At 39.2% G+C, this 20778-nt stretch overlaps 1 protein-coding gene across 1 annotated transcript in view; it reads right to left on the bottom strand.

The window, feature by feature from the left end:
* Positions 1-20655, bottom strand: part of PXYLP1 (2-phosphoxylose phosphatase 1) — a 115321-nt gene extending 94666 nt beyond the window's left edge. The window contains exons 1-3 of the mRNA XM_074591870.1: positions 20547-20655; positions 20201-20278; positions 18778-18867 (exon numbers count right to left, since the gene is read on the bottom strand). The gene's annotated coding sequence lies outside the window, so the exon portion shown is untranslated. The remainder of the gene's footprint in view (positions 1-18777; positions 18868-20200; positions 20279-20546) is intronic.
* Between the last annotated feature and the right edge of the window lie 123 nt (positions 20656-20778).

The raw sequence follows: 20778 nt of genomic DNA, 5'->3' as shown, positions 1-20778 counted from the left end.
TGTGCTTTTCCAGAAACACACAATGTAACTTCAGAATGAAATACAAGCTTTGCATAAAGATGCAATCAAACTCTTAAGGGAACTCACCACACCACAGGGTAATCAAATCCAAGTGCTCAGTCTTAATCTTAACTTCATCCGTATCAGAGTCAGAACACTGCTTTCTTCATCTCTGCTATTTTTCTAGGCAGACCATACAACAAGTCTTTCTCTCTCCTCTTTTATTCACAGCAGTCATACTTTCAGCAAAGCTTTTGCCAATGCAGATGAAAGCACCAAGCTTGTTTTGCATCCCCTACCAAGGATTTTCTCTCAAGGATATCAGGAGGCTGTTATTATTAACAAATCCAAAGTTCAAACAGCCGTCTCCATAGCATTATAGTTCTCCATAAATTCCTTTTTGTTCTTGAAATCAAACAAGCCTAACCAAAACAAGGCCTCTAGCCACTCATTGCATTGAAGAGTTCTCCATTTTCTCTGAGTCAAAAACACTTTAATAAATAATTATTTGTTTAAAAATTTAAAATACTTTAATAAATAATCTCCCATATTGGCCATGGCTCTGTAAAACAAGTTCTCTTTCTTTTAAAATCTTCACGTTTTCCCACTGTTTTCCATTAAAAATTTTTTTTCACAGAAAAAGCAAACAATCATAGAACGGTTTGCCACCAAAAGTAAAGCACTGAAAGAAAGTGAAAGAACTCAATGCTCATGAACAAAAAAATGAAACAACAACACAGCATACTGGGATTCAAGCTGTCCGACTGTCCATCCACTACTTGACATTTTCTCTCCCCCTGCTTGTGTTATAGAGGTTATAACGAGAGGCTACCAAACTTTAGCCAAGCTAGCCTCTTCATTGTCACATGTTCCAGCAGCTCTGTCATTTAGAAATGACTACAGATTATAAAGGTTCGGGGTACTCGGCAGAGGTAGTACTTGCAGCGAAAACCTGCCTTTTAAGAAAAGTGGTGCAGCACAGACAGTACCTAACAAATGTGCTGTGACATCATGGCAATGGCTGTGTGCAGCTAGGAGAGGGGAAAGTGGCAAGGGTGGGGAAAAAACAAATGGAAGAACAATTCAGTCTTTTATCAATGTTGTGCTGAAAAAACTAACAACTTTGGTACATTCTTTCTCTGAATTCTTTCTCTGAATTTCTCTGAACAGGGCTGAACTGTATCTACTCCATCTGTCCAGCAGAGCAGTGTAGTGACTGTTCCCATGTGCACTCTTCCCCCAAAGCGAGGAAGTAACTGAGTGACAAGTGTGGGGATAGAGTCTCCACCCACCAACCCGTCCTCTGCTCCCTTCCAGCTCAAATGCTCCCCATGCAGAATGGCTGGTGAGTCATAGCATGGCCACACTCAGCAACTAAGTAGGACAAAAAGATGGGGAGGGGAAAAGTGTTAGCTCATCTGTCTTAAATTGGAAGTGCAAGCTGGGTCGCTGTGTTTAATAGGGTTTTAAATATTTCTTGGGGAAGCAGAACCTTTTAAATGAACCTAAGGCTTATGAATTTTGCTGATAACAAAAATAGTTTTTCACATTCTTAATTCGTCAAAGTACATCTCAACATAACTAATGGTACAGTACTAATCCTCCTCTCCCTTGCATTCATACCTTTCAGAGATCTATTGACAGTGTATTTACATTCAGCACTGCACTACAACTTAGAAAAACTTGGACTTAGCTCCTTACTATCCTGTAAGAATTATAGGAAGAATATCTGCTTTTAGAATTAAATTTCCAGATATCAGACTGGCAGTTGTTATAGCACAATTACAGATCACTAAGGCTTTGTTCTGCTAGGTTTATATATATCATAATTTCAAGCATACTGGATTCAAATGCGCACCTGCAAAAATAAAAGTTTATCACAATCTAGTTGAAAAGCTAGTCTTGGATATTTTGATGAAAGTTTGGAGACCTACTTTTAATGCTGATCAATATGCGTGTCTGACTATGTAAGTGCCCACGGTGTGTTTCATTCAAAATGCATGTATTATAGGTCTTCATAAAAAGGGCATCAAGTGATGGAAAGAAAGGCAGAAACTGTCTACCTTCGGTCTGAACCTTCAGGAATAACTCACCAAGCCTTCCCCAAAAGCATCTGCATAGTTATGGCTTTGGGGTCGGCAGGTGTTTGAACCTCTTTCCTTGCCGGTAGGAATGAGCTTACTGGTAGGAATGTTTTAAAAAGGAAAATGGGAAAAACGTCCTATGCACTGAGCTATTCTCTTCCAATAAAGCAACGCACTGATATTGCTTTTGCAATACACAGGTATCTACTTCCATTACAGGCAATAACTTAAGTAAATTAATATTACAATAAAAACAAAAGTTTATGCAGTTATTGAACTGTAACAGTAGAGAGCAGCCACTTCACGGTTTCACTGCAGTTTTCTCCACGGCCTGGATTGTGGCTAGCATAGAGTTAAAACAAGGAGTGTGATCAGAGCTCCAAGCACTAGAAAGCCAGTCTGCACTGCTAATTCATTTGGGGACTCCATAGGAATAGTTCCATCTTCTGCTATAATATGTTAGCATAAATGGAAGTGTCAGACATTAAACAATCCGGGCACTTGCTGTAGTCAGTTCCACTTCCTGGGCTCTAACAGAAACATTATTACAATGGAACTCCATTTGCTCCAAACCTTGCCTCTGTCACTGACTAGAGAGAGGAACAAGAAGCCTTCTTGCTTGACATACTTGTCGTGAGTTTGGAGGAAAGGACAGACAGGAAGAGAAGAAACACCAGTGCAGAGAGAGGAAAGCCTTTATTGGCTTAGCACTTACAAAAATGCAGCCTGTCTCTTTGCTCCTGTCAGGAGGCTGGAACAAGAGCTTCTGCCAACCTCTGCACAGTCAGTAAGTTTCCACTCTCTAGCACCACGCACACGCATTTTTGCCTCCAGAAGGAATGCGAGAGCATCATGTGAATAGGAGTGGTGCAGAGTCCAAAGGGCTCCAGCAGACAGTCACTGATACTGATGAGAGCAACTTACCCAGACCGGTTGAAAACATCATTGAAAGGAAAAGGATTTTGCTTATCAAGGCAAATACAAGAAAGGGAACTGTTGTCAGTTATAACTGCTCCAGTTCCAGGTCATGGAAGCACTCAGCACTGAAACACTTTTTTGAATCCAGCTGGTTTTATCTGAGAGTAAATGCCAAGGAAGGAGGACAGGCAGTGTGTCAAGGCCTGAGCTTAGCTGTCCCACTTCTCCCCAAATTTTTTGTAAATTTAGAACCCCCTAAAAGCTGCTGTTCTCCTCTTACATAAAATTTAATAACTTTGTTGCTCTTCTGTATGGCAAAACTCAAGTTAACTGGTTAGACTCCCTGCATAACATCTATTTCTTAGTATCATGTCCTCATTTTTTTTATGCTACAGCTTCTGAAAATTATATGAAATGGTTATTATGGCAGCCACTGCAGAATGTCTTGAACCAGCTATAGATTTTTAATTCCCTGCACTGTGATTCCTATAGAAGCAAGAAGTTTTCAGCAATACCAGACACAAAGTCTTGTCCAGCAGAACTGGTCTTGTGGCGGATGACTCAGCTAACCTGCAGTATGGCATGATAAGTATTTCACATACTTTGCCAAATGTGTATTTCATATACAAATGCCAAATGCATTTCTGGATGATAATTTAATTATTCCAAAGGTTACCACTCATTTCTTTCTGAAGTTCATCTTAACTATTTGACAGCATTAGTAATATCATTCCAACCTGCTAGTCTGAAGCACTGCTAGTAAGAAACAAGTTTTATTTACCTCTATAGGCGTTCTCTGATGCCCACAATGAACTGCTATCATAGCATTGTAAAAAGGTTGTTTTGGCCTTTTTTCTTGAACAACCCCTTGGTAAGTGAAGACAAATAACTGGGCATTCTAGTGGTGATTTGAAAGCTTCTCATCAGCATTGAATACTTCACCCTTAATGGTATTACTGACTTGATTAATTGTGGTGAATATCATCACACTTGACCAATGACACTCCTGCTTTGAAACACCCTGGGGTTAAGCTGCTGAGCAAGATTTTTGTGGCAATGCCAACATCAGTTTCATATAGTTCCTTCTAACTGGATATAGGTGGTTTAGCATCTCGAGATGAAGGCACATTGTTTGGTATTACAAAAGCTCTAACAAGAACCACTGTGGTGTTCCCTCAACTACTAGAGTTTGGTAATGATCCTCGGTGCCTCTTTCCCTCTGTATATAACACAAAAATTGCAAGGGCTTGTTTCTGTTCTGGGCCTTGCCCTAGTTATCTGTGATTAAAAACTGAAGAGCTACCTCACACTTTATGTGGGGCGATAATGCACATATTGGAAACTGTGGGTGGCAACAAACTAAGCAGCCAGCCTATGGAGAGGTGTTATGCAGGAGCATGCTACGTTGGTGATACTGGCATTCTCTGCTGTCAGTGCCTGCACACTCACAAAAGGACAGAGTAATTTCCAAAGTAAAGAGCTAGTTTCTCCCACTGTCCCCCTATGAAGTGTAGTTCTGTCAAACATATTTCTCTTGAAGCATTCAAAGAGTACTGCAGGTGACGTAACTGCTGACTGCAAACCTCCAAGTTGCTTGAATTCAACTACATCCTTAAGCACAATTAAAAACTCCCATGACATTGTGGGAAATTTATTGCAATACATTTAGGCTGAAATACACTGCTCAGTATTTTGAAGATGTTTCTTACTCTGCATCTCGTAGCTCTAGTTGCTCTGCCTTTCCTATTCTTCTGGGCAGGCTCCAAGCAAGAGGACTTGATGCTGGTGCAACGGCTACTCAGCTCAGCTACCAGCAAGGCCAAGTGGGAAAAAATATGACAGGTCACTGCAGTAATGTCACTGCAGCACTGCATTACTGTCACTGCAGGATCACAGCAGTAACAAAATAGAGGCCAAAAGGGTAGAAAGCAAGAACAGAGATTGGTGCAAAAATATCAGGTGTTCAGATCCCTGTTTTTCTGTTACAGGCTAAAGGGAATCATATTTTGGGGGTAAGTACTTTTTTACAAGCTCTTCCTGAAGTAGGCAGAACTTCATGTATCTAGAGAACTTAAACTGCCTATCTAATACTAGGCAATTTAAACACTGGACACATCCTGATTAGAAATCAAGTGAGCTAAGCTACCACAGGGTTAATGTAATATTATATCTGATCTCTTATCCTCAGAAGTACTTAATAAATTGTGTAACAGGATGTAGTGAAAAAACCACAATCTACCTGGCTGGTTCTCTAGAACAACACTGCAACACAAGAAAGGACCCCTACACCTCCCAATTCTTCTAACACAGCCAGTGTGTAATGTCACATAGCAGAATCTGTATTCTCATATTTGTTCATTGGTTGTTGTTTCTAGTAGGGCTGTGGCTGGAAGAAAGTTCACAGCTAAACTGGGACACCATGACCTAATTCATCTTCCTGAATTGTGCCTACACTTTTCAACAGTCACTCAATAATAGGCTAGGTATGCTAATATTTACAGCCCACCTCAAATAATTTTCAACCTCTTATCTGGCCAGTAAGTTTTCTTGATGATGTTTTACAATAAAAGCAGAATACCTCAGCCTATAGGGTCCCAACTTTCAAGAATTAATTTTGTTAATAGCATTAATATCTATCCCTTGCAGACTAGTCTTACCCAAGGCACTACAATCTCCTTCTTAGCAGTGCCAGTCATCTGCAGCTCTTCAATTTCAGCTTGAAGATATGCTTAGTATTTCTAAAGACCAACCTCTCTTCAAGGAAGTGCATGTGATACATAATAGAGAAATAAAAACAAATTATAGATCAGACGCATGTGATTTGTTCTAGGATGAATTAGAAAAGATATAAAACATCTGTCCTTAAATGTTATATTCTTTTTAAAAGTCACTTTGGAAATGACTGAATAACCTAGGAATGCAAGCTTTACAATTATGATTACTGACAACATTTGGCTTTGTAAACTTTACTGTCGTCTTCCTCATCTGAAATTCTGTTGCTTGCTTTAATCCCAGCAGTGACTTTTCTTACTTACAAAAGGAAGAAATAGTAGTCCTTAGAATGACTGTAACAGGGGACGGGGATTTATCAGGAAGATCCAGATATCTACCCGCAAATTACCTTTGGTGCATGCATTCACTCAGCCCTCGACAGTTCCTAGCTGTATGCTCTCCAGGAGCTCAACTCCCTACAGCACTGTTCTAATTTTATGTTGGCATAAGAGGCTGTTAATAAGGCTGAAACGTGGATAAATCTTTTTAGTTCCATTGTCTCCAAAAAGGCAAAAGATCAAAGAAGGAACTTATAACAGAGAATAACAATCTGAACGCTTACTTTAAAAAAATTCTACTTTATCTAACGTACACTGAAGACAGCACTCATTTTGCCCGTGTTGGCTATGAGATGGCATGTACTCCAGGTGTCCCAGGCAATACCGGCACTCCCTGATCTGCCTGCTATAGCACTGACCAGTGCCCAAGGGTACCGCTGACTGGAATCAGAGCAATGTTGAATAAACTTTCTTCTCTCCACTCGTGCCTGCAGCAAGCAAGCAGGAGCCTGGTGGTGGCTGTTTTCTGCTTTCCTGCGTCTGCAACAGTTCTGTGCTCTGATTCATCTAGGGTAGAAAAGGCCCCACAAACAACCAACGAATTCATCCTCGCATTCAGCTGATCCTGAACACTCAGCACAGCAGCAGCTCTAACCTCTCTTTGCAGAGCTTTTCAGTGCTGCAGCAAGTGAGAGAGGAAAAGAGCATGGCATTTCTTTTCACACTAGACTTTTCTAGATGGTGATGGTGGCAAGGTGCCATTGGTTTTGGGGAGGAGGAGGAAGGTAGCATAGCGACCCCCAGTTTGGGGAAGAGATCATGTGCATAAGTCATACAATATTCCTGAATTCAGACTGCTAACCAGAAAAAGCTCCAAGTACTTATTCACTATTTACTGCTTTACAGACTTCAAAGAAAAACTATTGTAGTCAGAAAGCTAACACAAAAACAACCAATCACCAATACAATCCAAGTCAATTTATCTACAAATCCAGACATCTCTGTATGAATAACCTTTGGTATCATCCACTCAGCCTTATTCCTGACTGTAGCTCTGTACACAAACCTCCCTCTTGGGTGTGGAAACATATGTGCCTCCATCTGTCTCACAGCTGGCTATGCCTTCTTGCATAATAATTGTGCAGAATCAAAAACAATGTAAGAAGTCACCATCAACTATCAGACAGTGTTGCTCTGTGAGTTTGTCTCACTTTCCCAATAAGACGCCTGGAAATTTTCCAAGCTACAGCCAAATGACCGCATCTGTTGTGGTGTGGAACACACCCCATAAAGCCCCTGATGTACTTCTCTCTCCTCCACAAGCCCAAGACTACAGGGCCTTAGAATCAGAACAACCAACCTGCTTTCTAACTTTGAGGACAAACTCACTGCCAAACCACTTCTCAACAAACATTTTGATTCAGCATATACTTCACCTGTTAAACAACAGCCTCAGTGATAGCACCTCTGACTACTGGAAACATCATTGTTTGGGGCCTTTAAAAAAAGGTTGGTAACAAAAATATCCCCTTTGCCCTGAAAAAAGATACACAACAAAACCATATCTGAGGAAGAAGAAACCATTGTATTTACCACGTCCATTGGATTACAATGCAGTGGAGAAAAAAAGGATATTTAAATGAAACATCTGGATAAAAAAAGGTCAATGGATAAATATTGTAGTTTCACCCCACAGAAGAAATTATCATTGTTGACAAAGACACTTAGGAGATAACACACTTAGGTTCAATTTAGAGCCTCAGGAACTCAAAGTGGCACATTGTTTGAGGTTTGCTAAGTTTTATTCAAATTGAATTATTTCCTTCACACATATGTGCATCACAACCAACTTTCATTCTGAATGTTGAAGTCACATTGATGTAATTGGAACACTGGAAAGGGAATGAGGTTGCAAGACCCACTGCTTTCTGTAAAGTAGGTTTGAACGCTGATGTTTTCACTCAAAATCTACACTCTGCTTTCTATAAAACAAGTCTGAACACTAAGTTTTCACTGGCCATGTCTGTGATACATTTGATTTAAACATAACCAATGATTTGGCAGCTTGCTTGAAAGCTAAATTCACACGTCCATTTAAGAGAGGAAAAGGCTATTGCACTGGAAGAAGCCTGACGTTTATCCTGCTTTTAATTGGTGTCTCCATTATCTGACCTCTCAAAGAGACTACAAAAGCAAACATCACAGTACATGTTTCTGACTTGCCTAATCTCTCCCTGTCCAGACTGATTTATTGATCGCAGTTGAAGATTAGCCAACACTGAACTGCAACTGAGTACATTCAGTGTGAATTAGGTTCTATGTAGAGTCTGAGGAACTGGAAGTGTCACTTTGTTTGAGAATTGCTCATTTTTACTCAAACAAGTATTTTGTTCATATACATGTGCATCACCACCAATGCAGTGTGAGAAGTCAATTGGTATAGTCAAATTCTGTCATGTTCAGTGCCTGGCCAAAGATCACTAACGTCAACTAAGTCAAGCCTCTATTGAAACTGCAACCCAAATTCCAAATATTGAAGTTCTCAGAAACTGTAGTCAGAATAGTGGATATGCTTATCTAACCTGGTAAAACATAAGCCTTCTGATCACCTAATAGTTTGTTGGTTTGGGGTTTTTTTTCCAGTTGGTTTTGTGTGGGTTTTTTTCTGTTACAGACTGCTGCCTAATTGCATACTGTTGACATCACAGTACATGCTCCTTTGCAGCATTATACACCACTGTTCTTTAAATATATGAGTAACGTATTGCCTAAGCAATAATTTTGTTTCTTCTAAGCAGTGACAAAAATGAGGAAAAAGTTGGATCTATATTTCTAAGCTACTCTTCCTATGTATTTCTTTCCAGAACTAGGTTGGGATTGAAAATAAGCTTCCACAGCAATCCATTCCGCTATCACAAGCAAAACTAAGTATGTTTCGGAAATGACATCAGCAGCTGGCAGTGCTGGAAAATTCTTCATAAATAAAGGTTTCAGGATATATTTGTCATCTGATTTTGAAAACACAGTTCCTTCTTTTAGAAAATCTGACTAATAACTACAAGCAAGAGAATGCAAAAAGTGCAGAAGAGAACAGTTTTCATTCACCTTCATATCATCTTCATTTACTGGTAATCCAGCAGTTTTCATTATTTATTTTCTATAGTTTTTCATTATGTTTATAGAAGAAAGTTGCATATGCACAGAACAATTCATTTGCTGTTCTATGAAATTCTTAAAGGAAGAGAAAAATAGCAGCATATCCTTGGATCTCCAGTCTTTTCTAATATGTGACTAAGTCACAGGGGGAAAAAATGTGTCTTGGGACTCACTCTATGATGGAATTCTTAAAGGCAACTCACAGAATTAGGAAACAAAAATTCCATCTGTTCACACTAAATATACGTTAGGTGAAATTGAAAGTCTCACTTCTAACATTTAACATATGTTCAGATCTCCGAAGTCACCCTCCGCCCCTCCAAACAATTTAAATATATCATTGCAATTGGTTTCAGTAACTCTCTTGCATGATACGGACTGACTGTTTCCTGTAAAATGCCACAGACCTTTTTTTCTTGTAATGTTCACCAGTATATTTTGAACTGCTTTTCATACATATATTTCAAAGGTGGTTTGGACTTACTCTTTAGCTCTTTTATAGGGTCTCAGCCTGATAATCACAGGGGAGTTGGATATAACCTAGAAGGTTTGTTTCATTGGTTTTCTTAAACGACGGGAAGTCGGTGTTCTTACTGTGATAAATCCTTGTTACTTGCCAAGCTCTGAGAATAGTACATTCTTAAATTAAGTGTATGTTTGCCTTAAGGAAGCAGCAGATATCATAATCTTAGATCCAACTCACCATTAGCTTACTGTTTTGGAAATAATTGTTGCAGAATGGACAGTAACTTTTCCTCTAAACACTATGAATTCAGTTTTGTGAGAAGACAGACAGCTATCCAAGTACTGTCATCCACTGCTTGTTCCTTAAAAAATCACTAGAAGATAAAGACCTTCAAAAGAGATCTTCACGCATTGTCAAAATACAAACTGCCATTTTATTATTAACATTTATCCCATAACAAAGTCAAACGAGGATCCGCTGTTAATGTCACCACCACCATACAACAGATGCAGAGTCTACCTATAAATTTGACAGTTACTTGAACAAAGTTGTGTGCTTCCATCCTTCTTTACATATCAGAATGGACCATATCCATTTCTGAGGATGACTCTAACATCCATAATGATGACTTCAATCATTTCAGTATTCTCATTATTGACACCATAAAAATCAGTAAAAGACCGTGAAGGAGAGCAAGACGGAGCAGCAAGAGCTAGGCTGCTCCTTAAGGGAAGGCTAGGGAGGAGTTGAGGATGGCCACAACACTGGCTGGGCAGCAAGCTCACCCACAGGGCACAATCCCAAGGTGGGAGATGACAACAGATCCTGTCAATGGTCCAGTGATCATCAGGCAAAAAAGCAAAGTAATCAGTCAGATTCAAGGTCAAACCAGGAAATACAAACAATAATTAATGAACAGGATTGGGATACATCTGCCACAAAGCTCAGGTCAGGATTGAAGGCCCAGGTCTAAGCTTAAATAAGACTTTTGAACTGATGGATAGGTGGTGGGTATGCCCTATAGCTGGATCCATATCATCTCTTCTAGGACCTACTGCTGAAAATTCAAACTCATACTTCAGCCTTTTCTCTTTGATGTTCTTTCCCACTTCTAAAGAAAATAAAGTTGCAATACAGAGGCTCCTCTCACCCACACTCTTAATTAAGTCTATACCCATTATTACAGTGGGGCTGTCCCTTCCTTTCTTTGCAATGACAGGTGGTGGTTAGTAACTAGAGACTGATTTATAGCAACTGTTAGTAACTTATAAAAAAATTAATTCAAAACATCAACTCTAATGGAAGAAAGACATAAGCCTCAAGTTACACAACAAACCTCTCCTCAGACTCCACTTCATATAAAAATTGTGGCCAAATATCTCAGAACTTCAACCTTATGCTCTAGTCAGGATAAAACACAGTAACTGACAAGGAATCAAACTTCTACTGATCTAGCCTCAGAACCTGAAGGACAACAGGAAACAAAGTCAGTACTGTACTACACAGCTGGGTTTAGAACATTTGAATTCTGTTTGGAGATACTTGAAGCACATGTGTATTACATAATGACACACAGACTTGGCTTTGTGAACACATAATAGACTGCTGCTTTGCTCACATGGCAAACTAAAATTAAGATAAGATTCAAATATAACTGGAAGAACATTGTGGGAAAGAATAAAGAGTATATTCTTAGCCAGAAATTCTTATCTTTTGAGAGATGGAAACTGAAAAGATTCCTTTTAGAAAGAGAGATGGAAAATTTCATAGTATGATTAAAAATAGGGGTTTTGAAATGTAGGTCACCAATCACGCTGGGTTATACAGAATTTCTGTTTCCTTTATGGGGAAAATACTTCCTATTAGACATATGTTTATCATTAAATCAAGATAATCAATGTCATTTCCTTATCACTTTATGTCATACATAAAAATTAAACATAATTCTTCCCACCACAGTTATGAACAACACCACTCCAAATCCAGCCAAGACTTGAAAGATGAATTTGTCAAAAACATCTCCATCAGATCTCACTGAGACCACATCACAAAACCCACTGCTGTTTCCACAAGGCTGATAAGACTAAATTAATCCAAGCTGCAATTTCACCAAGGCCAAGGGACTTACAGCATGATATGAACGCAAGTACTTGAGGTTCACTGCGCAAAAATGTGCAAAAGATTTTCCAGAATATTTTCAAAGACCTAGGGGACGATAACTCATTTGATTGGATTGTGTTTGATTAGAGAACAGTTAAAAAAAAAAAAGTGAGTTTGTGCTCCATAGGAGCAGAAATCACAGCTCTGAGAAACGAAGACTTATTTTGGCTTTGTTTCTGGGGCCATGATGTATTCTCAGAATTTACATGAGCCTATGTGTGCTATATAGCCCTAGAAAAAGTGAGGATTTCACCTGTTTGACCTGATGCCCTGTCCCAGGGCTACAATTAATTGCTTGTCATAATCTTGTTAAGATGTTATCAAAGGTCAAGTAAATCAGTATTCCATAAAGTCTTGAATAAAATAGAACAACTTGTAAGTTTCCTTTTTTGCACTGTTAAACATCTTTTAAACTGGCACTGCTTACACTGTAAGTAGGTTCTCTCCATTTCTCATGCCTTTTCAAGGCAAAGGAATCACTCCCAGAGGTTGTTCAGGGGCAGAAAACGAACTACAATCTAATAACTTATCACCCTTTAAAAAAAACAACAAACTTTGATCCCCACAATCCCCCCATTCTGAAAGTAAATGAAGAGACTGTCAGAAAATCTGGAACGTGACAAGCCATTTCCATAGCCTATAGAAAATAATGAAGACTTCATATACTGAAAATAAAATTTGAAACAATATTTGCCTTGTTAGGATAAACAACCTATTCACAATGTACAACATCCTCCATTTGTAACAGCAGCTAATCTAACAGTTTTCATTGTAATTATGGTTGATATACTTCAAAATTGAGGCTCTAATTGAGCTTTGTGTCATATACATAATGTCCAGGGTACAACCCAGGAAACAAAAACTATACTGTACAGCTACATACTGAAACTTCAAATGCATTATCTCTTGAAAAAAGCAAAGCCTCCTTGCAACCCTTCCTTAATTGGTTCATTAGCTATAATGAAGTTCAGCTCCCTAATGTACACCTGAGTCAGCAAATTCCTTGTCCAGGCTTTGACAAGCTAGGAAAGTAACATCTCCTCCAGATGGAATTAATTATTAAGCCACATTTATCAAGTGAGAGCAGCAAGGTGGCTGACTACCTAGGCAACTGCTAGTGGCCCAAAAACACTTCTATAGTCTTCATGCACATGTAAGACAGTTGGATGTTCTCAGTTGTCCAAATCAGGCTGCTTACATTAAATCCTAAAGGCCAACACACCAGAGACCAACACATGCTACTGTGATCCCTGCTCTCCACTTATACCCAGCCTCTTCCAATAAACACAAGAGTGAGGTGCAGTTACTAACCACACTACTATTAAGCTCCCTGGTGTTGCTTACTTCAGCTGTGCAAAACCTATGCAGTGACATGTTCACCTTTCTAAATGAATTGCTCTTCCTGCTGCCTTTAGATGAAAACCTGCAGAGGTTCTGCTGTTCTGCGTCATTCTATTTAGGAGTAAGTTTCTCAAATCTTTGAAAATTTTCACACAGGGAATCTCATTTCTGATCCATGGGTCATCATTTACGCAGGACTCTCAAAGTAAGCTAAGGGCAGAAGTCCAGTTTAGAGATGGGCTGAAACAGTATTGCAGGATGGATTGGCATCTTTCAAAAGCAAGATGCCTTGACAAGGTAACTTACCCATCTTCTCACAATTTGAGACTCATCTGAGCATAGGATGCACACTGTATTTTAAATCTTCCATTCTAGACTCCAGGTGCTGTAGAAAACCACAGCACAGACTCACTTCTTTTTCTCAACCTGAATTTATTCATGACCTGTGGTAACTCTGCTAATATTGACCTTTAGCTTATGTAGTATTTTACTTTTCCAGTCCCTGTAGTTTATTCCTTTGACTTATTTATAGGCAGCAATCATATCTTGTCTTAGCTTTTATTTACCCAGTCTAAACAAACCAAATCTTTTAAGTGTTCTCTGATATGATGAGCCATCCATTTTCCAGATAACCTGAATGGCTCTTCTGTACACCTGATTCAGTTTGAATACACCTGTCTTGAAAAATGACAGCCTAAGTCTTGCAAAGTACCTTTGTGTACTTGGCACACAAAGGCCAAGTACAATAGAATTAACTACTTCCTTGTCTCTCTGGTAAACATCTGGATGTTCCCAATTCTAAAATCCAATTTTCAACACTTAACACACATTGATATGACCTGATATTGTTATGTCTTCAGTCTTTGCAAATCATCCTGCCTTCTGTTCTTTCTCAGACTTACATACAGCGCTCTCCCAGTCCTCCTTTTCATGCTGTTGATACCCTCACCCCTTTTTTAAAGAAGGCCAGCTGCTCCTCTCTTCTTCTTTCCTTACTTATTATCCTTTTCCCTGTCATCTTCTGCTTTATAATCTGGATATTTCCAAAGAGATTCTGTAAGCTACCAACTTCAGATAAACAAGCAACTGAGCAATAGAAGTACAAATGTGTGTGTCCTCAAGGAACAAAGGCTGCTTCATTCTCAAGAAAAAGAAAGCCTACAGAAAGTATAGGAAAAATTGTTTACCATAGTTTCCCTGCTGGCTTTCTTGGTCAAAATGTTATTTCTAAATCCATCAGTGATCTCTCCAATGGTTTTGGTTAAACACCTGACTTGTCTCATTCCTCTTCATTACTTGTGAAATGGAGTTAAAAATATATTAATATACAGATTGACTGAGGAGTATTAATAAAAATCACAGTGTTTTTTTTAATTTCTCAGAGTTAAGTGGTCAGCTTTTGCTAGGATGGAGTAGAGGTCCTCTAACTATCATACTTTACACCACTACACCAATTCACTTCTACCATTTCAAAACAGAAGTACAAATGCACCCATTTTATTCACTTTCAGGACCAGTACAGTTTATGAGCTAAAAACATTTCTTATGATATCTTGCTATGATTCCAGACCTACAACTTAAAATACACCTAACTCCTGGCAACAAAAAACCTAATCCCATCATTTATGTGAATGGTTTTTATCACTCAAGTCTGAGTCACACAAGTCAGAAAATGAGTTATTTATAGGACAATCTTAAGATTTTGGGATTTATATGTCTAAAGTTCTGTTCTCTTCATTGAAACTCTCTCAGAACATATTAGCAGAGAGAAAATGAACACTGTATGTGAAAGCACAACACCATCTCCCTCCATTTTGAACAGTTTATGGAAATGAACTAGACAAAACATCACGAAAATGGTATTTGAAACAAACAACAAAACTGTCTTGATTTCATATACCACATACTAAAAAAAGCCATTCAGTTTCTTCCCAGAGGCTTAGTTTAAACCTAAATTTAACCCTTCTGCCAGGTCTTCATTAGCAGTAATGAAGTTCAGTTTCTCAGTGTCATTAATAAACACTAGGTCAAGCCTCATTTCTCAGGGAAATTAATGCTGGCTGTTTAACGAGCTGTAGTACTTCATCCCCTCACAAAGGTTCAATCAAATGACTTTTAAAAATGCACTTCATAGAACACAGCAAAGAATGTGAAAACAGGAAGCCTTAGTCACCCACTATTCCTTTTCCAAAGCACAAAAGTTGTAATTTAAAATCTGCTTTCTGTCTTCCTTGTGAGAGCAGCTCACTGTTTTTCCCCTTGGAGTAACACCCCACTCATACTTCGTTGCTGCCAAGTCCTAGGGCTTTATCTCACTTAGTGCACTTGTAAAAAGGCCTCATCTGAGCTGCACGACCAGCTACCTTCAGTCATTTTGGTTCCTCCCAGCAGTTTCCTCTTTGGGCTTTTAAGTAACTTCTACTGTTTAGCATTTTGCTACACAGAACCATCTACAGTCTCTGCCACCTTACTTGCTAAATTGCCTCCTGCACCTCCCTCTTCTCTTTGATCTAGGACTTTTGCACTCTAAGCTCCAAGTTTACACTTAGCTTAGAGTGGGCCCTTCCTCCACAAAGCAACTACTCCATTTTTAAGTTGTGACGCAAAGCTGATAAATCCTATGTAGAAGTTAATGAAACCACGCTTAAAGAGACCTCAACAGAAAACTCTTTAACACAGTTCTGTCTTTCATTGTCTCCTTATAATGAATCTATCTTGTAATCCTTACCTCGTGCTTTGCAACTCTTCACCTTACAGCTGACTACTATTCACTTTAAATGAATTGACACTAAAGCAGGAAGGTAGCTGTTAAACATGCAGGTGATAAACATGAAGGGACCCCATCAGCTCAAGAGACCACTAGAAACTGACTGGATAGAAAAATCCATTCCTAACTTGCACAAAGACTGTGCAAGAAAACAAGTTCTCTGTTATTTTTGGCAGCAAGGCAGTGAAAATAGACTTGATTGTATATAAGCCTTTAAGCCCATCTTAGTTCTCACTGACAGATAATTTCATCCTACAAGATTTTGCTTTGCCTAGATGATTTAAACGGTAGTTGTAGGAGGCAAGTAGCTAACTAAGGTGCAGGGCAGTACCTTTTGGACAGGCCTGCTCTGTGCTATGTATGTTACAGCAAAAGGAAGGAGAATAACTCTGGGCCCAGAAATGCTATGCATGATTGACTGAAATAAAAATCTCTTCCATTCAGACAAAGAACAAATACATCAGAAATAACATTCCTAGTAATATTACTTCTGGAAGCAGTGGAAATTCAGGCATAGCCTCCTTCTGTAATGATATCCATGAGAGAGGAACATTACGAAAGTTCAAATGTGAGGATTCCCTTATGGGATATCTTCCCAATACTTAATCCAGTGGAAATCCCAAACCCGACATCTGCAATAGGTCTTCAGGCATAGACACGTCATAACTCTGAGCTAACTCTGGCCCTGCAACAGAGCAGCTATGGGTGGAAGGCCTGGAAAACCGTGCCTTTCAGCAGGCATACATCTCCACTCCCACCTCACTCCCTATGGGGTGCACAATATACTCAATCTTATTCTTTGGAAAGAAAAAAAGGAGAACCTCATATATCCTCAGAATAGCCCACACCAAGTGTGATTACACAAAGTATCAGTTTGTGAAATATAAAGAAAATATACTGTATTGTACCAAATGAAAAGTGCTCTGACAGTTTCTCAAGTCATATGGGTTGAGTTCCTAGAAATAAAAAATACTTTAAAAGGAGAACATGAAGTTAGCAGCCACAATTTTGAGAATAGTTTACACATTCATTCTTCTATATGCAGTAAATAACAACTTAACTTCATAGGCTTGAATTCTGAGTAATCGTAATTTTTAATTCTACACTTCTTATCATTCCTGAATACATGCATTTTAATGGAATACCTTAAGGCATCTCCTCTAGCTTTTCATGACGATTGGAGAGAAACAGAGCACGGTGGATTGGATGATCATTTAAAGAAGGCATAAAATAAATCAGGAAACAGTAGCTCGTAGGAAGAAGAAATGTAGTATACCACAACTGTACATCTTACTGCATTTTGAGCAACCTCTGTAGATTGCCTTGGTCAAGGGAAGTTGGATTCTTCCATCTCACTACTCAGCAGCTCAGGGCCAGCAAGTTGATAACACACATTTTGCTTCACGAGGCCTTGAAAGTGCAGCTGGCCTCTGCCTGCAGCTCACAGGAGCACCACAGGACATACACAGCATGCTTTAGTCACGAGAGACTGCCTGAGCCAGGGCCTTATGTGAGCTCTGTGTCACCGTCTTCCATTCCTCAGCCTCAGTTCTCCATTCATCAATATGAAAGGGGTTTTGGTTTTTCGTTGCTTTTTTATTTCATTCACACCAACTTGAGGAATTTGTCGGAGACTGAAGAATCCTACGTACTTTTTGAGACCCCTGGGGATACAAACTTCCCTCTCTCCACATGAGGATGTAATACATACATCCATTACAGCATGACATCAATAAATAATTTTATCCTACAGCAGGAGAATTTCATAGAAGGAGAAAGAAGTGGATTAAAAGGGTTCAGAATCAAAATTCCCAACAGAATAAACCTTGAGAAACCATTTCTTGAGAAAAATACATTTCTGCGAGATTGGTCAGGAAAGGGGATAATGTATCACTTAGATAAAGCGAGCATCTAAGAATGTTCACTATTTTAATTTTAATTTTTTTTAGTACAAATATTACTTCACAGAGGAATTGTTTTCTATTGTTTTATGAGGGTTAACCTTGGCACTGGCAAAAGATAGCAAGTGTTATCTTAGTGCAAGAACACTGAAGGGCAAACAAAGCCAAGACTACACTAAATCTATGTTTCGAATGCGGAGTTATGATCTCATTTCCTATATATTTTTAACTTGTGTAACGTGGTCATATAAATATTAGAAAAACAGAGGGTCATAAGAGACCCTAATAAGAGAAGAATCCAACACAGTAGTTCAGAAGAGAAATTCAAATGCAATTTTTAGAAACCTAATTGAAAAATAGCAGCAAAAATTATGATGCATAAGAAAAATATATTATCCCACCTTAAGCTGCCATAAAAGAGCAGGAAAAAATAGCTGTATCAGGAAAGGTAGGAAAGGTTTTCTATTGCTCTTTTCTACACAGAAGGTCATTGATGAAAGGGTGTTTTCTGTTCAAAGACTACAAGAGGAAAAGTGCAGCTCATGCTGTGTGGATGGTACCCTGAGAAAAATTCAGATCTAGAAAACATAGAAACAAGGGCTTAATTTCTTGTCACACATTTTTCTCCTTACTGCAACTTTGTTGCATCCTATTACACATCTTAGCTACACCAAGCAGATAGGACAAGTAAGACCAAAACCCAACAGAACATTTTTTTTAATTATTTCTGAAGAATCAAGAGGTAAAAATGACAGAGGATTCAGTAGGAGAGTTTCTCAGGTTTTGCAATAAAATTATGAGAAAAAGCAGAATCTTACAAAGACTCAGATGAATAAGATCTTTTGAAAATGGGACCTCATGCAATTTGGATGCTTTTTTTTATGTTCTTGCCTCTCAAGCATGATCCCATGTGGCATTTCCTCTCCACACTTACCTCTCCACGATCGATGAAAAGGGAAATGCACTGTAAGAATCCATACCCATCAAACATTATGGGATATGCAGGCCAGCCAGAAAGTCCATCCTAGGAAGGAAAATAGAAGAAAAAGTAGTGTTAAAGACAGCTCTCAAGAAAGTACAAAATCATTTTGAATCAGAGTGCTTCAGACTCCTAATAAAAATTTATAATATTTAAGTTCGGGCCTTTTAAAAACACCAATGGAATAGCTAAAGTTTCTATTCAAAGATACTAAAAATTACAAAGCATCTAATTATGTAAATAAAATGTTTCAATAGTTCTACTTATTCTTACCATTCAGTAAGCATTCTTAAAAGTCATCAAATGACCGTTTTTCATCTGTCACAGTGCTAGCCATAAACGCCAGATAAATGTAATAGCTCCCAGATTAGGAGTTCACCTATACAGAGTCAGAATAAAGCAGAGTCTTTGTCTGGTATTTAATCTTCTTTTGAGTTTACTAGGACATGTGCTCACTGGGCAGCACCACATGACTTGCAGAAAACACATCTTCTGTTCCCCCTTAAACTACCAAGGGAATTGGAAAAAATTTGGACCCATGGCCTCAAACTAAGTATTTGGCATATGGCTCTTCATTTTTCATGCAGCATTCTGTAAAATCACTAGTAGAGTTTTCCAACTCTTTCAAAATAATTTACCTGTTTTAATTAACCTGAATATATTTACTCTTTCCTCTATGAGATCTTGTGCCAAGCTGCACATAATCCTTTCTCACTTTTTGAATGTTAAGTTTAACATGTCTCATGTATGTATACTACAGGCTTTGGAGAGTCTTACCTGTCATTCTATTGTGGAACAATTCTCACTCATTTGTTTGCTAGTTTCAACTACTTGCTGCATAGAGTAGCAATGCAGAATATCAACTGCAAAAATCATCATCCTACTCTTACTTGTCTCAGTTCATGGAACTACTTTTTCCCCCCGCATTTCCACATCTCACACGTTTCTCTAAGTCTTTTCCCACCCAACCTCCTCCTCAACTCCCACCACTCTTGCAAAATTTCCCATTACGTTTCTAGCTTATTTGTGCCCTCTACGTCATCTCACCTTCTTAGAGGAGGTTATTTTTGTTGCAAGAAATCACTGCTTCCAAATGCATGCTTGCTTTATTAATACAGAGATTAAAAATTGTTGTGCTAGTTACAAAATAGCTCCTTATGTTTTGGAAGAATACTGTATTTATTATGTGGACATTCATGAAAGTTTTAGCTAGTCATTTATTTGCTTTTAGGTGCTTGGATTTTCAAAAAGGTAATTTGGACAACTATTTCATACATGATGTTAAGACTTTTCCTGCATAGTGTTATTTGTTTTCCCTTAGACATATACTTCTGAAGAAAAACAAGACAAAAGTGATTCAATGAGTCATCATACTCACTTCTGATACACTCCCAAGCAGCCAGTGTTTGGGTGCATCTTTGGGGGGATGCATTGCTTCAGTAGCTGAGGATACGACCTATAATGCAAAAACAAGGGGAAACAAAGACTGAGGCCACTACCTGCCTTGCTAATACCACTGCTTTTGGACCCTGAGGGCACAGGGATCGTTTTTCACGTCCCTCTTCTCCTCATTTTCTGTGGCTGCTGTAGGTGACCTTCCCTCAGGGCCAGCACACACCTTAGGACGGGAACCGGGAGCCAGCAGCCGCGGGCCTCAAAGGGCCAGGCATAAAGCCCACCAGAACGTGGGTGAAAAGGCAAGGCAGCCCCCAGGAGACACGTACCGCGGCCCCCGAGAAAGCCCTCACAGAGCAGAGGCCCCGGCCCGTTACACGCGGCGGCACCACCCGCACCGCGCGCACCTCACAGCAGCCGTCAACGGCCTCCCCGCCCAGCTTATGAGGCGGAGCGCGGCGGTGACGCCGCACCCCTCCAGCCAATGGCGGCCTCTGTTTACGGGGGGAGGGGAGCTGTTGCATATTCATGAGGGCGGCCCCGGAGCCCGGCGGGTGCCGC

Source organism: Larus michahellis, chromosome 6 (assembly GCF_964199755.1).
Source record: "Larus michahellis chromosome 6, bLarMic1.1, whole genome shotgun sequence".
Classification (NCBI taxonomy): domain Eukaryota; kingdom Metazoa; phylum Chordata; class Aves; order Charadriiformes; family Laridae; genus Larus; species Larus michahellis.
This window is presented reverse-complemented; position numbering and strand designations above follow the sequence as displayed.